Source organism: Puma concolor, chromosome A2 (genome assembly GCF_028749965.1).
Source record: "Puma concolor isolate L17-30 chromosome A2, mPumCon1.1.hap2, whole genome shotgun sequence".
Classification (NCBI taxonomy): domain Eukaryota; kingdom Metazoa; phylum Chordata; class Mammalia; order Carnivora; family Felidae; genus Puma; species Puma concolor.
This window is the reverse complement of record NC_141668.1, coordinates 105,505,777-105,524,982: the sequence shown is the minus strand read 5'-3', so window position 1 is coordinate 105,524,982 and position 19,206 is coordinate 105,505,777. Positions and strand designations below refer to the sequence as shown.

General features: G+C 52.2%; 1 protein-coding gene across 18 annotated transcripts in view; it reads left to right on the top strand.

Annotated features, from left to right (window-relative positions):
• The window catches only part of IKZF1 (IKAROS family zinc finger 1), a 101,410-nt gene that overhangs the window by 39,047 nt on the left and 43,157 nt on the right, over positions 1-19,206 (top strand). The gene's annotated exons all lie outside the window — the stretch shown is intronic.

Here is a 19,206-nt window from a genome sequence, read left to right as displayed (position 1 = left end):
TTCCCCTACGGTTTCTTCCCCGTCACAGAACACAGTGTTGGGGGGGAAGGAGAAACATAACCAACATCCCACCTTACAGAAACGCCAAGTTCGGTGTATGGCGAAAACCCTCTTCAGGCTGTCTTTTCGTGAGCCTGGCCGCAGAAATAGAAAGTCATCTCGGGGGGGAGCTGAAAGAGCCAATGTTGTAACCATCAAGTAAAAACAGTTAGCAGAAGGAAGGGAGCCCTGCTTCACAGCTGAGGGAAAAATAAGACGTGTCATCTCAAAATTTAAGTCAGGGGCGCTTGGGTGGCTCAGTCGGTTAAGTGTCCAACTTTAGCTCAGGTCATGATCTCGCGGTTCATGGGTTCAAGCCCTGCGTCGGGCTCTGTGCTGACAGTTCGGAGCCTGGAGCCTGTTTCAAATTCTGTGTCTCCCTCTCTCTGACCCTCCCCTGCTCGTGCTCTGCTTCTTTCAAAAATAAAACAAAATAAAAATTGAAGTCAAACGTAAATGGGAAAAGATGAGGGAAATGAGCCTTTTCAGTTTTGCTGTGAGATTAGGGTTTGCCTTGCAGTCTAGAGTCTTCGAAGATAACCCCCTCTGTTCACCCTTCAGGGGACAAATAATCCGAATTAACGGCATCTCGGGATCTCAGAAGTAATTACTGGGTCCTATACCGAGTTATCATCTTATCAAGATGTTCATAGGTGTATACTAAGAATTCTATCCTATCCAGCCTTAAAAGCTAAAAATAAATCTGAGTACTTACTGATAATGTTGTTCAATGCCATATTGTCTTTAACGTGCAATCACTGAACATGTTACAGGCTGAGAGACTAGATGTCATGGGCATCAGGCTGCACGAGAACTGGCTCCCGCAAGGCGTGCAATAAACTGTCTACACCCCCAGGAAGCCCGGGCACCACATAGGATGGTAGGTTTGAAGCTACGTGATTAGCCCAGGTGTCGAGTGGCATCGGCATCCCAGCATGCAGGGGAACAAGCTGGAGGTGGGACTGAGTGGCTCCACGGATCAGTTCATAAGATAAATGCTTCCTAAGTACCCACTTTGTCCCAGGCAGCCTGTCAGGCACGGGGGCCACCAAGACAGAAAAAACCCACGGGCTCTGAGAGCTTACCTTCCATGGCAAACAGGAAGGACACGATTGAGTAGAGAGAGGAAAACAGTAAAATAGTAAAAAATTATAGAGGGGCTCCTGGGTGGCTCAGTCGGTTGAGCATCCAACTTCGGCTCAGGTCATGATCTCACGGTTCGTGGGTTCGAGCCCCGTGTCGGGCTCCGTGCTGGCAGCTCGGAGCCTGGAATCTGCTTCAGATTCTGTGCCTCCCTCTTCTCTCTGCCCCTCCTCCACTCCCACTCTGTCTCTCTCTGTCTCTCAAAATAAATAAATAAATAAATAAATAAATAAATAAATAAATGGAATTTTAAAAATTATAGAAATAAAATCTAGAATAAACGATCTTCTTGTCTCATAGACAGTTCTGCCCGGTTTTGAACATCTGCTAAAATATTCAGGTTGACGCATTAAAGTTCCTGGCTGCTCTTGTCAGGTGCACTGACTGCTAGGTCACTGTACCCCGAGTGGAAAGGTGATTCAGAGCCTCTGTCTGCACGGGAAGGAAACAAGGAAAATTTAGGAAAGCTTCTGATGCCTCCCTCCGCCCCCCCAACCCCCACCCACTGAGCCAGCCGCACACCGTGCGTTTGATCACTGCCAGGCTTCTGCTGTGCAGTGGGACCCCCTCCCATAAAGCATTCCAGAAGGAAGGCCACTGAGCTAACAGGAGCCCAGCACATAAGTCCTTCAGCATCGTCGATGGGGAAAGGGCCAGCCCATTTGCATGTCTCCCGGGACAGCCTTAGGGAGACGCTGATGATTAGCAAAGTCGTGAAATCAAATCTGCTGGTATCTAGAGTCACACTGGTCAGTGAGTTGTGGGGGCCCTTCTGGTCACTGAAGGCAGCCACGCTAAGCCCTCTTAACACCTCGTCCTCCTGGCTAACGTTTCCTGGGTCCCTCCAAGTGGGATGAAATCCAAGTGGTCCCTCCAAGTGGGATGAAATCAACATGATATTACATTTGCTTCACTTCCTTTGAGGGTCCCCCTGCCCTTCCCCAGACATTGGCTAGGTGCCCAGGTCCTTCCCCAGACTCGGCACCCAGAGGGCCCTGCCGGCCCTGGTCACTGCCTCTGGTGAGCTCACCTTTGTCCAAAGCTACGTTCGCCCTCGGGATGTGATGGAAGGTAGCAAGAAAGCTGTGTAGTCCTGAGGGACTCGTGGTCTGTAAAAACGTGGCTATTAAACACGTTTTCCAGGTTTGTGAACTTGAATATTCTAGTTCTGGAGGGCAGAGAGCCTAGTGGGAACAGAACCTTCCCTGCACAGGGGCCGGCTCCTCCAAATGCAACGCGTTTACATGCAGGCAGCTGTGTTAGTTTTCGTGCAGCCCCAACCCCTGTCAACTGTCAACTCAGAAGGCGTGCGTGAGTTTCTTGGACATAACTGCTGAGGCATTGCCCGGGATATTTGGATCTCAGAGTAGGATCAGGCATTTATCACTGTCTTGTTCAGTGGGGTGTGCTTCCCATCAGCCTGCTAAGTTCTTGGAATGCCCGACGTAGGTACAGCCATGAATAAGACGGCTTCTTCCCTTTAAGATGCTCCTCTTACAGCAACTTCGGGAGAAGCCCACCTGAAAACGTACCCACCCCCCCTTTATTTTTTCCTTTTCATCATTTAGATAATCTGTGGGGTTTTTTTAATTAGAATGAAATCGGGGGGCGCCTGGGTGGCTCAGTTGGTTAAGCGTCCAGCTTTGGCTCAGGTCATGATCTCCCGGTTGTGAGTTCGAGCCCCGCATTGGGCTCTCTGCTATCAGCGTGCAGCCTGCTTCGGATCCTCTGTCCTCCTGTCTCTCTGCCCCTCCCCCACGCGCAAAAATGAATAAAACTTTAAAAAATAAAGGATGAAATTGACATAGGGGGGCTAAACCATTGCCAGCTACATTTTTGCAAGTTCTTTAAAAGGAGCAAAATTCACACCAGGCATCAAAGCAGAAAAATATGCCACTATTTCCACCGGGACAGTCTTGAATCGGTTCATTCCAGGCAAAGCCAGTCTTGCACACGCCTGTGTCCGTCAGGCTTTTCATGGAGTTTAATTTTTACTTTTGTAAATGGAAATGTTATCATGTTACCTGCAGACAAATGGGTCTGTCCCTTCCATCCAGGATTTCCAAGCTCAGTGTAAATGTCCAACTTCAGGAAGTTGAAGCAAAAGGGAAATCAGATAGAAAGTGTGCTTTACAATGACAGCGACATGGATGGCTCTCCCCGTGAGGGTTCAGACAAGTCCTCGGGGTCTGTGCCCGACAACGTCACGCTGCTGTGGTGAATGCATTTTCCTTCCCACGCTGCCAGCATTTTGGGTCAGGAAGGCTCACGTTCCAAGCTCCACAGACAGACGGGAGATCAAAAGGAGGGACGTTTTACCGTGATCAAAATGCGAAGTATGTTCTTTATTTAGGAAGAGCAAAGAACATCCCTGTGATAGATTTCCCTGTGATACTCCAGGGACACTTCCCCGAGAATTCCCATTTCAGACAAATCTGCCGATTGCCCATCCGCGGGCCGTACCTTTCGTAGTGGTAAATAGGCAGAGAAGTGGATTGTGTTTGGTTGGTCAGGAAAACGAATTCTTTGAAGTCTTCACTTGGTGTTCCTGGAAACAACACGGCCGACTTTTCAGAACCCGTGGAAAAGAGCATATGAGTCCCAGCCACAAAAGAGAAAGAATTGCAGAGAAGTGATTTCATGAGATGCCCTCTAACTTGGCTGTTAGCAAAATTCTCACACGCACACACAAATGAGTGTGGGATGTGTGCGTTGAGGAACAGTTATTTTTGGCACACTCTTTGAAGTAAAACACCTCTGTGAGGTGCTGCTTCCTCATCACTACCCAGATCAGAGCAAGAACGTGGTGGGTTCGAAACCATGGACGTCACAGCATACCGACTCCGAGGCTCCGCCCACTGGAGAACCGAGCCTGGCCACCATTTTGTTTCTGGGATGAGCAAATTGAACCAATGGCTGTGCCGCGTGTGGTGGAAAGCTGGCCGCTCTTCTGAACACAAACATGAGAAAAAGTAAATAAATGCAAACAGAACTGGAGACAGTCGGTACAAAAGAATTCCAGTAAGCGGATTGCTATCTTATGCAGCGATGGTGCCCAGTGGTTGAACACAACACACCAGACTCATGTGCTGAAGATACTAATAGCCTTTGCTCTTAACTCATAACGGATTGGAGGGAGGTAGAGCACAGTGGTGGTGGTGACGTGGCTTATCCAACTTAGTCTTCACAGTGCTTTCTCTGCTTTGTAGGTGAAGAAGGTCCCTGTGCCCAGACTGCCTAAAATGGCAGTGGGCACTTGGGGTCATTGGGCCTCCATCTTGAGCTCATGGTTGGTTATAAAATTAATGAGGTCAATTCACTGATCTACAAATCACACGACCCGTGTAAACTCGAGTTCTCTGATTCTAAGTCTTGCGTTCTTTTGGCGCTGTGTTGCTATCATTTTTTATGTGAAGCCTGTGTGTTTATGATCTTTGTTGCCATCCAAAGAGTGATATTAGTTGACTGATATAATGAAACATCCTGGAATTCTAAATGGCGTTGGGAAACTGGTAGAAAAGTTCGATGGTGGTATCTGCCGGCCAGGCTGGACCATCCTTGGAACATTTGTTGCACACGTTGTGAGGAACAAAGAGGGTGAGGGAGGCACGCTGGGGGGACTTCCTCAGGGAGCAGGACACACAAAATGCTGCAGTGGTTGGAGGTACCAAAACCCACAAACAGAGAAGGAGCAAAATCAGTGTTTTTTTTTTCCGATTGTATTTAATGTTTATTTATTTTTGAGAGAGAGACAGAAATAGAGCACAAGTGGGGGAGGAACAGAGAGAGGGGGAGACACAGAATCCGCAGCAGGTTCCAGGCTCAGAGTGGTCAGCACAGAACCCAACGCAGGGCTCGAACTCATGAACTGCGAGATCGTGACCTGAGCCAAAGTCGGACGCTTGACCGACTGAGCCCCCCAGGCGCCCCTGATGGAACCTATGTAGGATTTTAGAAGACATGACGTGTATTCTATCCCTTCAAGCACAGGTAGAATTTTAGAGATGAATGGGAGAAAGGGACAGGTTAGGGGGACACAACTGACGGCCAAGGAAGTGCCATGGCAACCGGGTTTCTGAGTGGGCTCAGGGGAGATTCTGGGAGCAGGGCTGACCTTGGAGAAGGCCTTCAGTGGATGCGTTCCATAGGCAGTCATGGCCATGGGTGTGGGGAATGGGAGGAGTCATGGGAATAGCATCCCCCCAAATGAATGCCAATTTCAACCATTTCTCCTCTTGCCTTTCATGTTTTTCCCTACCTGATCACATTTAGGGCATTAATGCATATATTTTAAGTTATGTTACAGAATCTGTAGGAAATCAGGTGGGCAGATAGGGACACCCTCCAGGCAAAGGTTGAGTCAAGGCTTTGGAAACAAGACAATGTATCCTATTTATTTTCCACATTGGTTCAGAAAGCAGCAAGTTTGACAATACGAAAGTTAGGTTCAAGAACCCATGTGAGAAACAAATGAAATGACCCCCAGGCCTGTTGAGGTGTCTGAGCAGAGGTGTGAGAAGCAGTGGCAGTAAGGGGGTGGTCCCGGGGTGGGGGCAGGATTTGAGTCACCGTCAGTGACCATGTGGCCACATGCTGATGCCCCCTACTCAGAGGAGCATGGTGGAAGATCCTGGGATGCATGGGGAGCAGTTCAGGCCTTCTGTTGCAGGGCGCAGCCACCAAGGTGGGTCTGTGCTTCCCAAGAAGACAGCAACATCCATACCTCCTTACCACTATCATATCCCGTTAATTTGCACGGCACAGATGCCATATTTGGGAACTGGGTGAACCCACCAGCAATACGTGCCCTGGCCCTTCTTCCTGGTTTCGAGGGTTTGCTCACGGCTGATTTGGCAGCTGGATAGAGAACCCCCGGGCAGGGCTTGGAGGCAGGCCAGAGGCAAGGTCTATTGGGTCACGATAGCATGTTACCCCAGTGGACTCTGACGATGGCCTTACATCACACGCAGATAACTGCCTCCGTTCTTAACCGTTAGACATGTGTCATCGAAGTGTGAAAACATGTGTGCTGTCAGATTTCCCATCATTTTCTGTTCTTTCGTTGCCGCTCATTTGCATGGGTTACTCATAAGCGGAGATCTTTGGTGTGATTTGTACAACCGCTGTGTGTGTTAGTCTGCGAAAAGGCATCCATGGGCCCGCGGAGCGATTGGGGCCACGATCCCCGCGCGCTGGGTTTTCGGTGCTGCCGCCGTGGGCCCTGCCTGTGCCACTGGGCGTCAGCAGGCAGAGGACACGGTGGGCTTCCCTGGCTTGTTGTTGAAGACTTGCTTTTAAAAATAACCAGTTGTGCTTTCTAGCATAAGGGGTTGGGGTTGTAGCACAATGCCTCTCATTGTTTAATCCAGCTCACGTGGCACAGCTCTGAACAAAGACAGCCAGTTCTCAACTTTATAAGTTCCAATGTGAGATCACTGAGATACTCACCACATCACAATTGTTCATTAGAGACTTTCTTGCTTTCGTGTCTAATTGTGTAGTACTAGAAAATCCTCAAGCATCTAGCTCTTTGTAGTTTTGTTATGGGAGTGGGGTGGATTGAACCTGTATATTAGTTGGGCTTTTAAATTTTATTTATTTGTTTAAGTTGATTTATTTTGGGAGGGGCAGAGAGAGAAGCCCAAGCAGGCTCTGCACTGTCATTGCAAAGCCCAGCACAGGGCTCGAACTCACGAAACCGAGAGATCATGACCTGAGCCGAAACCAAGAGTCCAGACGCTTAACTGACTGAGCCACCCAGGCGCCCCTTGGTTTTTTTAATTTTAAAAAGTCATTTATCTTGATGAGAAATCATATGTCTTAATAAGCTTGATAAACGCAGTTTTGCATGATTACACCTTAAGGTTGAAACACATTTCATTTCATCATTTCCCAGAAGGGGCAATGAATTCACCCATTTCCTGTTTTTAATCTCAGAATGTTCTGTATTTCCTCCATATCTACTTGCCCGGCAGCAAAACCCTGGAAGCAGTCGACACCAAACCCTTTTAACCCCTACCTAAGATTTATGCACTCGGCACACAGTTGCAATGAAAATCCACAGTTTCTCTGCCCAGAAATGGATACGTGAGGCAAAATTCACTGTCCCCGTTGTAAGTGAAATCCTTCAGCAAGCTGGTCAGTGATCTGAACTCAGTCTGACACGCACGCTCATGGTTCACGTTCAAGGGCACCTCCACCAACTTATTCATCTAGCATGTGGCGGGGAGGGAACGTTCCTTCATGACCACATTTTCTAAACTACTCAAACCTACCCATTTTATTTTTGGTCTATTTAACCCGTTGGGATGAGGGATCCTTCTAGGACCCACTTGACCCCCTGAGATTCTTTCAAGAATATCTTGAAAACATTTCAACGTTCTCTTCTCAGCTCAGGTCTGCTATCGTAAATACTAACTCAGGCGTTCCAGAGAAGTGATCTGTGTGCACACGTCTGGCGAATTATAAACCCCGTGTGCAGGAAGGACTGTGCTCTCCGTTCATTCATTTGCTCTTTATTTATTCCTTCCTTCCTCAGACATTTCTCACGCCGCCAGTGCAGCGGCCTGTTGACTTCCAGATATTCAGTCCAGATGGCCAAGAGGTAGTCCTCTTGCGGCCAGAAATAAGACTTGCATTTGTCTGGCCGTGTGGGCTGAGCCCTGTGCTTCACTGTTGGAAAAAGTCAGCACCCCTGTGGACCTTATCTCTGTTCCCTAAATGACCCTGGCTCTCGAGCTCTCTTATCTGGTTGCATAGTGTTTTCAGTGTCGGCCTCAACTTTCTAATTTGCAGCTTCTAATCTGCTGGGTGTTAGGATAAGAAAGAACCATTTAATCATTTTCAAAAGTGTGCACGAGGTGAGGGCCCGTGAGTGTCACAGGGACTCACCCGTGAGTAGACGCGTGAATCTGGTTCAAAGGCTTCTGAGTTCTCTTTTTGTCGGTTGCCTCAGAGGCTGGTTTTACTTTCTCATTCTTGACCCGTTATCACCATGTGGTATAGGTGGATGTCTGACTTCTGAGTCAGTGTAATATCAACGGGATGATTCCCCCAAGTCTCTCTATTTTTTAAAGTGTACTTATTTTGAGAGAGAGATTGTGAGCAGGGGAGGGGCAGAGAGAGAGAGAGAGAGAGAGAGAGAGAGAGAGAGAGAGAGAATCCTAGGCAGGTTCCACACTATCAACTCAGAGCCTGACGCGGGGCTTGAACCCCCGAACAGTGAGATCATGACCCGAGCTGAGATCACGAGTCAGATGCTCAACTGACTGAGCTGCCCGAGCGCCCCCTCGAGTCTATATTCGTTAAGTTTAGCAGCTCAGAATCAGGCAAAGGGATTACATTCGCCATTTCTTTGATCTTTAGGACCCTTCCAGTTTAAGTTCACACTGTATTTCTTTCTATCACTTAAACCCAGAGCCTCAAGCCAAAATGGGAAAGGCTGATGACAGTTTTTGATCTAATGTGCAAAAATATGTCTTATTGTTACTTTATTAGACATTTTATTTCACTTGGCCCTCAACCGCGACCAACCTTGGAGTAATTGGTGACCAAAATATGAATATTTTGTCATTGCAGAGGGCAAAACTTTCTGTGAATTCCACATGCTGTACATTTTCCCTCATATATTTTTAGAACTTTCTTAATACTCGGTGTTCTGAAAATAAATATTGCTCTCTTTTTTTCCAAGTTAATTTATTTGGGAGAGAGAGAGAGAGAGAGAGTGGGGGGAGAGGCAGAGAGAGAGAGAGAGAGAGAGAGATCATCCCGAGCAGGCTCCGTGCCACCAGCACAGAGCCTGATGCAGGGCTTGAACTCATGAACCACGAGGTCGTGACCTGAGTCGAAACCAAGAGTCGGATGCATAGCTGACTGAGCCACCCAGTTGCCCCCAAATAAATATTGCTCTTCAATAAGCAAGATCACACCTTCCCACACCTCTTCTCCTTGCTTAGATCTTACGGTAGGATCTCATCATAAAAGACAGATGCTGGGAGGTCTGGAGGCCAGAGGAACCACGGAGCCACCGACAAGGTGCCTGGAGCCCACGGTCTTCCTCTCCCGTCCCGTGGGATTTGCAGTTCCACTTTGTCCAGCTAGAGAGCCAGAGAAACCTGCTTTTCTTTCCCCTTAATCCCGTCCGCCACAACTCTTGCCCTAACGGGCAGGCCTAGCCTCCAGAGCCCTGGCACACCACCACGCCTCCCCGGAACGGGCCTGATGTCCAGTCTCCTGCTCATTCCCTGAACTCGAGGCTCTGATTCTGCAGTGTTTGTGCTAAGGCTTGTCAGGGACGGGAGGGAAAGAGGCCTGCCCCCTTCTTTTATGCATCAGCCCAGCCATGACAGCTGGGGCTCTCTGAAGTCACCAAATGGAGGGACAGGTATGGTGTCTTCATGTGGGGAAACTGAAGCCGGGGCTGGGAGCAGCCTGATGGCCGGGGGCCGGTAGATGCAGTTTTGGCTCCACGATCGGTCTTCCACTGTGTCGTTTTTATTGAACGGCATCTCTTGTTAGTGAATCTCTGAATCTACCAGCAAGTTCCTAAAACTTTCCTTTACATACGTCTCCCGGCACCTTGGTTATCAGGCAGGGGATCCCTTGGCCTGGGGACCCAGCCTGTCCCAGATGCAGGATGCAGGAATTGTATTAAAACTCAATGCCACGGGCGCCCAGGTGGCTCATTCGGTCAAGTGGCTGACTTCGGCTCAGGTCATGATCTCACGGTTCGTGAGAGAGCCCCAGGTCAGGATCTGTGCTGACAGCTCAGAGCCTGGAGCCTGCTTTGCATTCTGTGTCTCCCTCTCTTTCTGCCCCCACCCCACACACCTTGCATGCTTTCTCTCTCCCTCTCTCCCTCTCTCTAAAAAATAAACACTGGGGCACGTGGGTGGCTCAGTCATTTAAGCGTCTGACTTTGGCTCAGGTCATGATCTCACGGTTTGTGAGTTCAAGCCCCGCGTCGGGCTCTGGGCTGATGGCTCAGAGCCTGGAGCCTGCTTCGGATTCTGTGTCTCCCTCTCTCTCTGCTTCTCCCCTGCTCACACGCTGTCTCTCCTTCAAAAATAAACAGTTAAATAAGTAAATAAATATTAAAAAATTAAATTTAAAAAAAACCTCTATGCCAAAAACAAGACAAAACAAACAGAAAACCTCAATGACAGAGGGTCCAGAGAAGGCAGAATTCCCCCGGAGCATCTGCGGACACTGGTGTATCAGTCACTGGGGGCTCAAAAACCCCAGGTTTGCCATTTGTGCGTGCGAGATGCTTCTCGATCAATTCTTCCTGACTCTGAAGTGCGAGGTTGTTCTCCAGCCTGGTGGGGGGCAGGATCAAGAGACAGGGGAGCAGGGACAAGGGAAAACCCATGCAGGTATGCACCTGCCACTGCTGTGGGGGACCAGGCTTCCATCCCACCAGAGCTCCCTCCCCCCCTCCGGGGGGCAGAATGCAGGAGGGGGCATGCACGGCACCCCCTACTGGCCAAGGGCTGCCCCGTGGAGGGTGAGGGTCCTGGTTGGGAGCTGCTGGTGCACAGCACAGGTTTTCCCAGAGCTTCCAATGCCCTGGGCAGAGAGACAGAATATGGCACAGCTGAGCAGCTGACATGGGGTGCACGGGGCACACCTGCCCACAGCAGATGAAAGGTGGCCAACAGGCTGCAGGTGGGATGGAGGGGTGGTGTGGTGCCCAGGTGAGGTCTTTGCTACTGTGTATCATTTTTTGGATAGATAGAAAGAAAGAAAGGAAGGAAGGAAGAAAGGAAGAAAGAGAGAGAAGGAGGGAGAAAGAAAGAACAGAAAAGAAAAGAAAGGGAAAAGGGAAGGAAGGGAAGAAAGAAAGAAAGGGAGGAAGGAAGGGAAGAAAGAAAGAAAGAAAAGAAAGAAAGGGAAAAGGGAAGGAAGGGAAGGAAGGAAGGAAGGAAGGAAGGAAGGAAGGAAGGAAGGAAGAAAGAAAGAAAGAAAGAAAGAAGAAAGAAAAGAAGAAAGGGAGGAAGAGAGGAAGGAAGGGAAGAAAGAAAGAAAGATAAAGAAAGGGAAAAGGGAAGGGAGGGAGGGAGGGAGAAAGGAAGAAAGAAAGAAAGAAAGAAAGAAAGAAAGAAAGAAAGAAAGAAAGAAAGAAAGAAAAGAAAAGAAAAAAACAGGGTTCAGAGTTGAGAAACCAAGCTGCCAAAACTGAAGGGAAAAAAAGAACTGGGACATTTTGGAATCACAGGCTGGTAGCTCCCCGTGCTGGCTAGCACTGGCCACCTCCATTTTGCTGATACAGGGGAGGGTCTCACACGGCAGCCATCAGTGCCCCTGGTGGCAGGCCCGTGGCCATGGGGCGGACGTCCCATCCTCGGTGGGTGTCACGAGCGACAGCATCACAGGTGCTCGGTAAGACTCAGGTTTACGTGTGGAGGAAAACGTCAGGGGCTTGGTTTTACGTGGCATGCCTGGGCGCCAACGCTGCAGGGTCCACAGCGTCACGTTGGGGTAGGAACCATGTGTGAGGAGTAGAGTGTCGTCTAGAACATTCACCCAGGAAGCCTGGAGGGTGGGTCACAGCCCTGGCAGTCGGCTCTGTCGGTGGAAATTTGACCAGCCGCCCTCTGCTCGGGGAAACAGCTGAGCCCCGGCGCTCTCCCTGCGGTCAGACAGAAGCTCACTTCTAGGAGGTGAGGGAGGGGGAAGCATCTAGAGGGTCCAGGCCATCAGCAGGCGGTGACGAAGGGTTGAAGAACATAAGCAGCGGCCAGGGCCCGGGGAGGCCTGACAGCAGGACGGGAGGGAGGATGCGCAGGGCCGTCCTGAGCTGCCCGCACGTCCGAGCTCTGCCCACGGGCCGTGCGCGGAACCTTCTCTGGTTTGTAATTCATGGCAACGGTTCTGTGCTCGCTTGCAAAGAACGAATGGAAAGAAACGATCCCGGGAAGGTTCTATTCACGCGTAACGTCTCAAGAGATAAGCAGCAGTTTTTCTGCAAGAACAGTAATAATTCCTGGGGGTGGTAGCCACTATTTCTCTTGGACGCCAGGGAACAGGGAAGAGGGGGGCATTCGTTTTAAAACCTGTGCCTGGAGCGAGCTTCCCATGTGAATCCAGAGGCCTCGGAGGTGAGGCCCCCTCGGCGGGGCCCTCGCCCTTGCATCACACGCCTGTGAAAACGGTAGATAAGGATTTTTCTCGGCGACCTCCTCGCCCCTCCAGCGGGAATGCCTTTGACCCAGAGTCCTGCTGGTTATCTCCACACGCAGAAAATACCACAAACCGGTTAATTCACAACTTCTTTCTCCTTCTTCCCTAAGTTTCGTGCTTTTTCCTCTCTGTCTGTTCTCGTTTCTTGAAAGGGTATTTTTAGTCCCAAAGGGGATCTGCCTGAATGTCGTTAACGTTTTCTGTTCGTTTTTCCATCGTTTTGGTCTGAGCTCCAAGATTACAGTGTCGATTACGCCGCAAGGAAATTTCACCCTGTTTTACTCCAGCCTTTTAAGTGGCAGAGAGAAATAACAGCATGGCCCCCTAAAATTACCAGGGATTTTCTGGACCTCACACCACTGAGGGCAGACATGCGGAGGATGCAGGGATGGGACCTCCTCACACAGCTGGGCCGCGGCCCGGACTGGGCCCTCGTTCTGGGGCCCGGGCGAGGACAGCCTTGCCTTGCAGAAGTCTGCTCTGATGAGGAAAGGCTCGTGAGCGTGTGTGAGTGTGCGTGCGAGCATGTGACTCTGTGTCTGTGTACGCGAGACAGTATGTGTGTGTGCACATATGCGTGAGCGTGACTGTATGCATATAGGAGACAGTGTGTGTGTGACTGTGTATGCGAGAGTATGTGTGTCTGTGTGAAAGTGTGTATGCAAGTGTGAGTGTATGTACATGTCTCTGTGAGGGTGCGTATCCATATGTGTGTGTATCTGAGTGAAGCTGTATAGAAGTACGTGGGTATGTATGTGTGAGTGTGTGTGTGTATGTGTAGAGGTCTGTGTGTGTGTCTGTGTGAGAATATGTGTGCCTGTGTATGAGCGTGTATGTGTAAGCGTGTGTGAGTCTGTGTATGTGAGAATGTGTGCGTGTAAGACTGTGTGTGTATGGGGGTGTATATGTATGTGTGTATATATAGTGAGTGTATACATGTCCAGGTGAGAGCATTATCTGTGCATATGTGGGTGGGTGTGTATATGTTTGTGTCTGTGAGTGTGTGTGTAGAGTGTATATATGCATGTGCGCATGTGTGTGTGTGTGTGAGAATATGCGTTTGTGTGAATGTATGTGAGTGCATCTGTGTGTGAAAGTCTGTGTCTGTGTTTGTGTCTTTGTGTAAGTATGTATGTCTGTGTGTGTGCATCTGTGTGTGAGTCTCTGTATGAGTGTGTGCATATGCATGTGTGTGTTTGAGACTCTGTAACTGTGTGCATATGTGTGTGAGAGCATGTATCTGGGAGCATGTGTGTGTCTGTGAGTGTGTCTGCGTACGTGTGTGTGTGTGTGAGTCGATGTGTATCTGTGAGTGTGCATGTCTGTATGTGTGTGTGTATGTGTGTGTATATGTGTGTGTGAGTCTGTGTCTGTGTATAAGTGTGTGTGTATCTGTGTATATATGTGTGTGTGAGTCTGTGTGTATTTATGAGTGTGCATGTGTGTGTCTGTGTATATGTGTGTGTGAGTGTGTATAAGTGTGTGTGAGTCTGTATTTATGAGTGTGCGTGTGTGTGTGAGTGTGTATAAGTGTGTGTGAGTCTGTGTGTATTTGAGTGTTCATGTGTGTGTCTGTGTATATGTGTGTGTCTGTGTGTATCTGAGTGTCCACGTCTGTGTCTATGTGTGTATGAGTGTGTATAAGTGTGCATGAGTCTGTGTATAACGTGTGTGTGGATGTGTCTGTGAGTGTGTGTCCGTGTGAGAGTCTGCCTCTGTGCGCCGGGGCGTGTGAGTGTGAGAGTCTGTGCCTGTGAGTGTGCATCTGTGCATACGTGTGTGTGCGCCTGGCCCAGCCACCGAATGCAATTCCTGACTCCTGCTTCCCTTTCTGTCACTTCTCCGTAAGTGTCCGCATTTCGGTTGGCCTGGTGTCTCGCGGTGGCTTCCTCTTTTCCTGCATTCCTATATTTCATTATTCGCCCTTGTTCCTCTTCTAGGCACTTACAATTCAGCCAGGAGGATGTGGAAACCCAGTTACAATATGACACATGCCTCCGTGTCACAATCGCACTCTCGGGCCCTGCCTCCTGGAGGCATCTGGACGGGGGCAGAGGGGGGAGGAGGGGAGCTGGTGTGCACAGAGGGCCGGACAGAATGCAGAAGTTGGGGCTTCTGGAAACCCGAGGGCCGGTGATCGCTGGGATGGTTTTCCTCGGAAGCCTGGAGTTTCCCATCCGCGGCCGGATTCCAGCTGGGGCCTGAGGCCGCGAGCCTGCAGGTGCGTGTTTCTGCTTCGGGAGCCTCTTCCCTCCAGGCCACCCCACGGCCCCCAGTGTCCCTCTGTCTGTGGGGTGTGGGGACAGTGTCCTCTGCCCAGAGTCCCCCTGCCCCTGGCCACCTCCATCCTGACCTTGACCCCGTTCCCCCAAGGGACCCCCGACTTCATCTCGGCTGCCCCATCGTCCCCCTCTGCAGCCCCACGGTCTAGGCAGTGGGGAGGACCACCCATCACACACACACCGCCATCCCTGCATTGCTGCCCTTCCTGGAAGCCAGACCTGTGTCCCCTCTCCCACCACGCTGTCCCCACGGTGGACACAACCATCTCCCTGAGAACGAGGACTTCCTCTCACGCTCTACTCCCTGGGGGCAGGGCTGGGGTTTCGCGTGGGCCTTTCTCTGCTCACCCTCACATTCCTGCAGCCAGAGACTGTGTCTTCCCCCAGAGATGGCTCTTGTGACCCATTCGGGGCTTTGCACCCAACGCGTGCAGTGCCTGGAACATACACTGGTCCTCTGAGGGCGTGTAGGGTGGCTCCGTCCTCCAGGGCCGTGCAGGGTGGCTCTGCCCTTTGAGGCTGTGCAGGGTGGCTCTGTCCTTTGAGGCCATGCAGGGTGGCTCTGTCCTCCAGGGCCATGCGGGATGTGTCCATCCTCCAGGGCCGTGCAGGGTGGCTCCGTCCTCCAGGGCCGTGCAGGATGGTTCTGCCCTTCGAGGCCGTGCAGGGTGGCTCCGTCCTCCAGGGCCATGCAGGGTGGCTCTGTCCTTCGAGGCCGTGCAGGGTGGCTCTGTCCTCCAGGGCCGTGCAGGGTGGCTCTGTCCTTCGAGGCCGTGCAGGGTGGCTCCGTCCTCCAGGGCCGTGCAGGGTGGCTCCGTCCTCCAGGGCCATGCAGGGTGGCTCCGTCCTTCGAGGCCGTGCAGGGTGGCTCTGTCCTCCAGGGCCGTGCGGGGTGGTTCTGCCCTCCGGGGCCGTGCGGGGTGGCTCCATCCAGTGGCCTCCTGTCATAAGCTCCTGAACTGCTATCCAGGAGGGTTCGCCCCACCCAGGCATTCTGATCTCGGTCGCTGTGATGTGTTTGACTCTCAAAGCAGGTGGGCACACAGGGCAGCCTTGGAGTGACAAAGACGAGCTCTGGGGTGAAGTGTGTGGGTTCGAGTCCCTGCTCTGCCCCGTCCCAGCAGGTGGCCTCTGGGGCCCAATTTCCCTCCTTTGTAAACTAAGGTCGCAGTTGCCACACGGGGCTGCTTCAAGATCGGAAGCGCTGTCGTATGCAGAGCGTGCCACATGGTGGCGGGCACGTGGTAGCCGCTCACGAGGGCGCGGGGTCAGCCGCGGGGGCCGAGCAGCCTCAACGTGGACCTTGCTTGTGTAGTCGCTTGGATGTGGCGTGGGAGCCAGCATGGCCTGCGCTGGTCCTTTCCATGTGCTTCTGGGTAAACAGTGTTGAATCATAAAACGACAGAGCGGAGGGGAAGGGAGGAACCCCTCTCGGTTCAAAGAAACTCACTTAAGTGAAGCCCAGGACTTTCTGAGACACTCGAATCCTGAGAAGCAGCTGACATCTACCAGGAAGACAGCCTGATCTTTGAAGGTTCTTCCCAAGACCTGTGCAGTTTGGGCCGAGGTGCCGGGAAGCAGGAGTAATGTGTAATGAACTGAGTAATGAGCGAATCCCAGAGGGACACCATGGGGCCTCCAGCATCTCTGCTCTGTGGCTCGCTGCCCTTCCGCCCTCCCGGTGTGTGGGGACGGGACGGGACCTTTGAGTCCGGTGGCAGATGGGAGGGGACTGAGACTTGGTGAGGCAGTGATGGTCTCTCAAGCCCCCGGCGCCTCTGGGGGCAGGGGTGGGGGAAGGAGGGTGCAGGCAGGTCCTTCCCAAACCTACCTCCGCCTCCCTTCTGGGTGGTCAGAGCCCGAGCCCTGGGACCAGCACTGATGATAATATCCCCAGACGTCCTTGTAAGCACTGATAAAGCACCGTATGCTTACTGGTCACGGAGCCTAGTGCTAAAAGTTAGGAAATAATGGGGGAGAGAGAGAGATCAAGGAGAAGGGGGCAGGGAAGGGGGAGCTTTCAAGAATCCCTTAGGAGGGGCGCCTGGGGGGCTCTGTCGATGAAGCGTCCGACTTCAGCTCAGGTCATGATCTCACAGTTCCTGGGTTCGAGCCCCGCGTCGGGCTCTGTGCTGACAGCTCCGAGCCTGGATCCTGCTTCGGAATCTGTGTGTCCCTCTCCCTCTGCCCCTCCCGGGCTCACGCTCTGACCCTCTGTCTTTCAATAATAAATAAGCGTTAAAAACAAATTAAAAAAAAAAAAAGACAGTAGGGCGCTCCTCAGGGCACCTGAGTGGCTCAGTCAGTTAAGCGGCCGACTTCCGCTCAGGTCATGGCCTTGTGGTTCGTGAGTTCAAGCCCCGCGTCGGGCTCTGTGCTAACAGCTCGCAGCCTGGAGCCTGCTTCTGATTCTGTGTCTCCCTCTCTCTGCCTCTCCCTTGATCGTGCTTTGCCTCTCTCTCTCTCTCTCTCTCTCTCTCTCAAAAATAAACATTAAAAAAAAATTTTTAAATAATAAAAAAATAATCCTAGCCTGCAAAGGATCTCGACCTTCGCAGTAAGTTAACGCTACTTACGAAAGGCTTAAAGTAGCCACATCACTTGCCTTGTGCCTTCCCACCGCCTCTGTGTGAGTTTCCCATCCAGATGAGAGGTCCGGACCGCCACACACCCCGGGTCCCCAGGGGAGTGCTTTGCTTGCTGGCCCAGAAACGGAAGGAGCAGGAGCTTCGTGGGTCCCAAACACGGCAGGGGCTCGGGTGTGACTCCCGATCCTCTGTCCACAGCCTGCTCGCTGGGCCGGCACACCGGACATGCCCCTGAGTAACGAGGGCCGTGGGGACTGCTGCCCCCCCGTCCTGCATTGCTGTCTCTGACCGTAAAAGTCACCGTGGGTGACGGGCACTCTAGCTTCGGGTCTCCGAGCTGCCTTTGTAAGTGTGTGTGCAAGAAGAGTGACCCTTGTGCCATTGGCGCGTGCGCACACACACACGTGCACTCCAGCACGCAGGCCAGATGCGTCCGCCCCACCTGCACACCTCAGCCCTGGCCACCCTCGACCCCTGTCTTCCTCTGCAGGTGGTGAAGGTGTCTCGCACTTCCTGCCCACAACCCCCCGGCCCCAGGCTCACTGCCTGAGAAGTGTGTTTGGGGGCGGAGGACAGGAAGAAGGGGGAAAGGCAGGAATGAGATCCCTCGCTGCCCCTGCAGCACGCTGGCCCGCCGGGCGCCCCCGAGGAGGAACCCGCGAGCACTGCCCGTAGGGATCGGCGCCCATCTGACGACAGCCAGCCTGCTCCCGCACCCCGGGGCTCACCAGCCCCCGAGCCGCTCTTCCCGACCCTCCTGTGCCTTTGCTGAGTCACCTGTTGCTTGGAATTCTGGCAGGGACCCCTCAGAGCTTCTGGAAGGGAGGGCCAGCAGGGGACCCACCCTCTGGGTGTCCCGGGGAAGATTACTTTATCTGTGGCCTCCTTGAAGCAGAGCCCGGGCTCCTGGAATCTTTGGGGCTTGACACGGTGCCAGCCGTGGGGAAGGGAGGGAATGGCCAAGAGTGTTTGCCAAGCCTGGCGGGGGGCCGTGTCCGCTCCTGGAGGAAGGCGACAGTGCTGATTCTGTCCTCCTCAGCCCTTCCCCCTTTCTCAGCAGGCAGCAGCGTCCCCTGCCGTCTCCCTGCTGCGTTCAAGGCCCCCGCAGCGACCACCCTTGGGGACAATCAGTGGCGCTTGTTTGCTTTACTCTGCAAAACCTCATTTCGGTGCCGTGCTCTCCTCCCGCCTGGCAGCGAGGGTTCAGTAAGACCGTGTCAGCGGGAAAACCACATGTGAACACGTGTGCGGCCAGGTCCGCTGGAGCGCATGCCTGGACGGCTGATGGACGCCCAGTGTCCCTGTCCTTGCCCGGACCTGGACGCATCCACTGGCCAGGGAGACACCTGGGTGGCCACCACCGCCCGTTGGCACGGCTGCTTTGTAGAATGTCCCTCCCTTCCTGTTTTGGCCTGTGTGATACAAACATCCCTCCCTGTGAGATTTGGGAGGGGAAAGGACATTCGCGTCATCACTTCTGCCCGGGGCCCCACACTCGCTCATCCCCCGGCTCGTGGCGGGACCCTCCTGGCGTGTCAGTATTGGTGCACCTCCTCCTACCTCCCTCAGCCCTTCTTCCGGGCCCCAAGGTGACCCTTTCCTTCTCCCTTTGTAAGCCTGGGTCACACTCTCACACTGTGTTCTTATCACCACCTCCCCACTTTCTCCCCTTCATGATTTCTCTAGATTTGTTATAGGGCTTGGAGGTGAATTTCAGAAAATTTCATCTTGACCCTTGTGTATACCTGCTGTCTTCAGGACAGGCAAATCTTGGGGCGCCTGGGGGGCTCAGTCGGTTGAGCGTCTGACTCTTGATTTCAGCTCAGGTCATGATCTCAGGGGCGTAAGTTCGAGCCCTGTGTCGGGCTTTATGCTGACAGCATGGAGCCTGCTTGAGACACTCTCTCTCTCTCTCTCTCTCTCTCTCTCTCTCTCTCTCTCTCTCCCCCTCTCTGCACCTCCCTTGTGTGCTT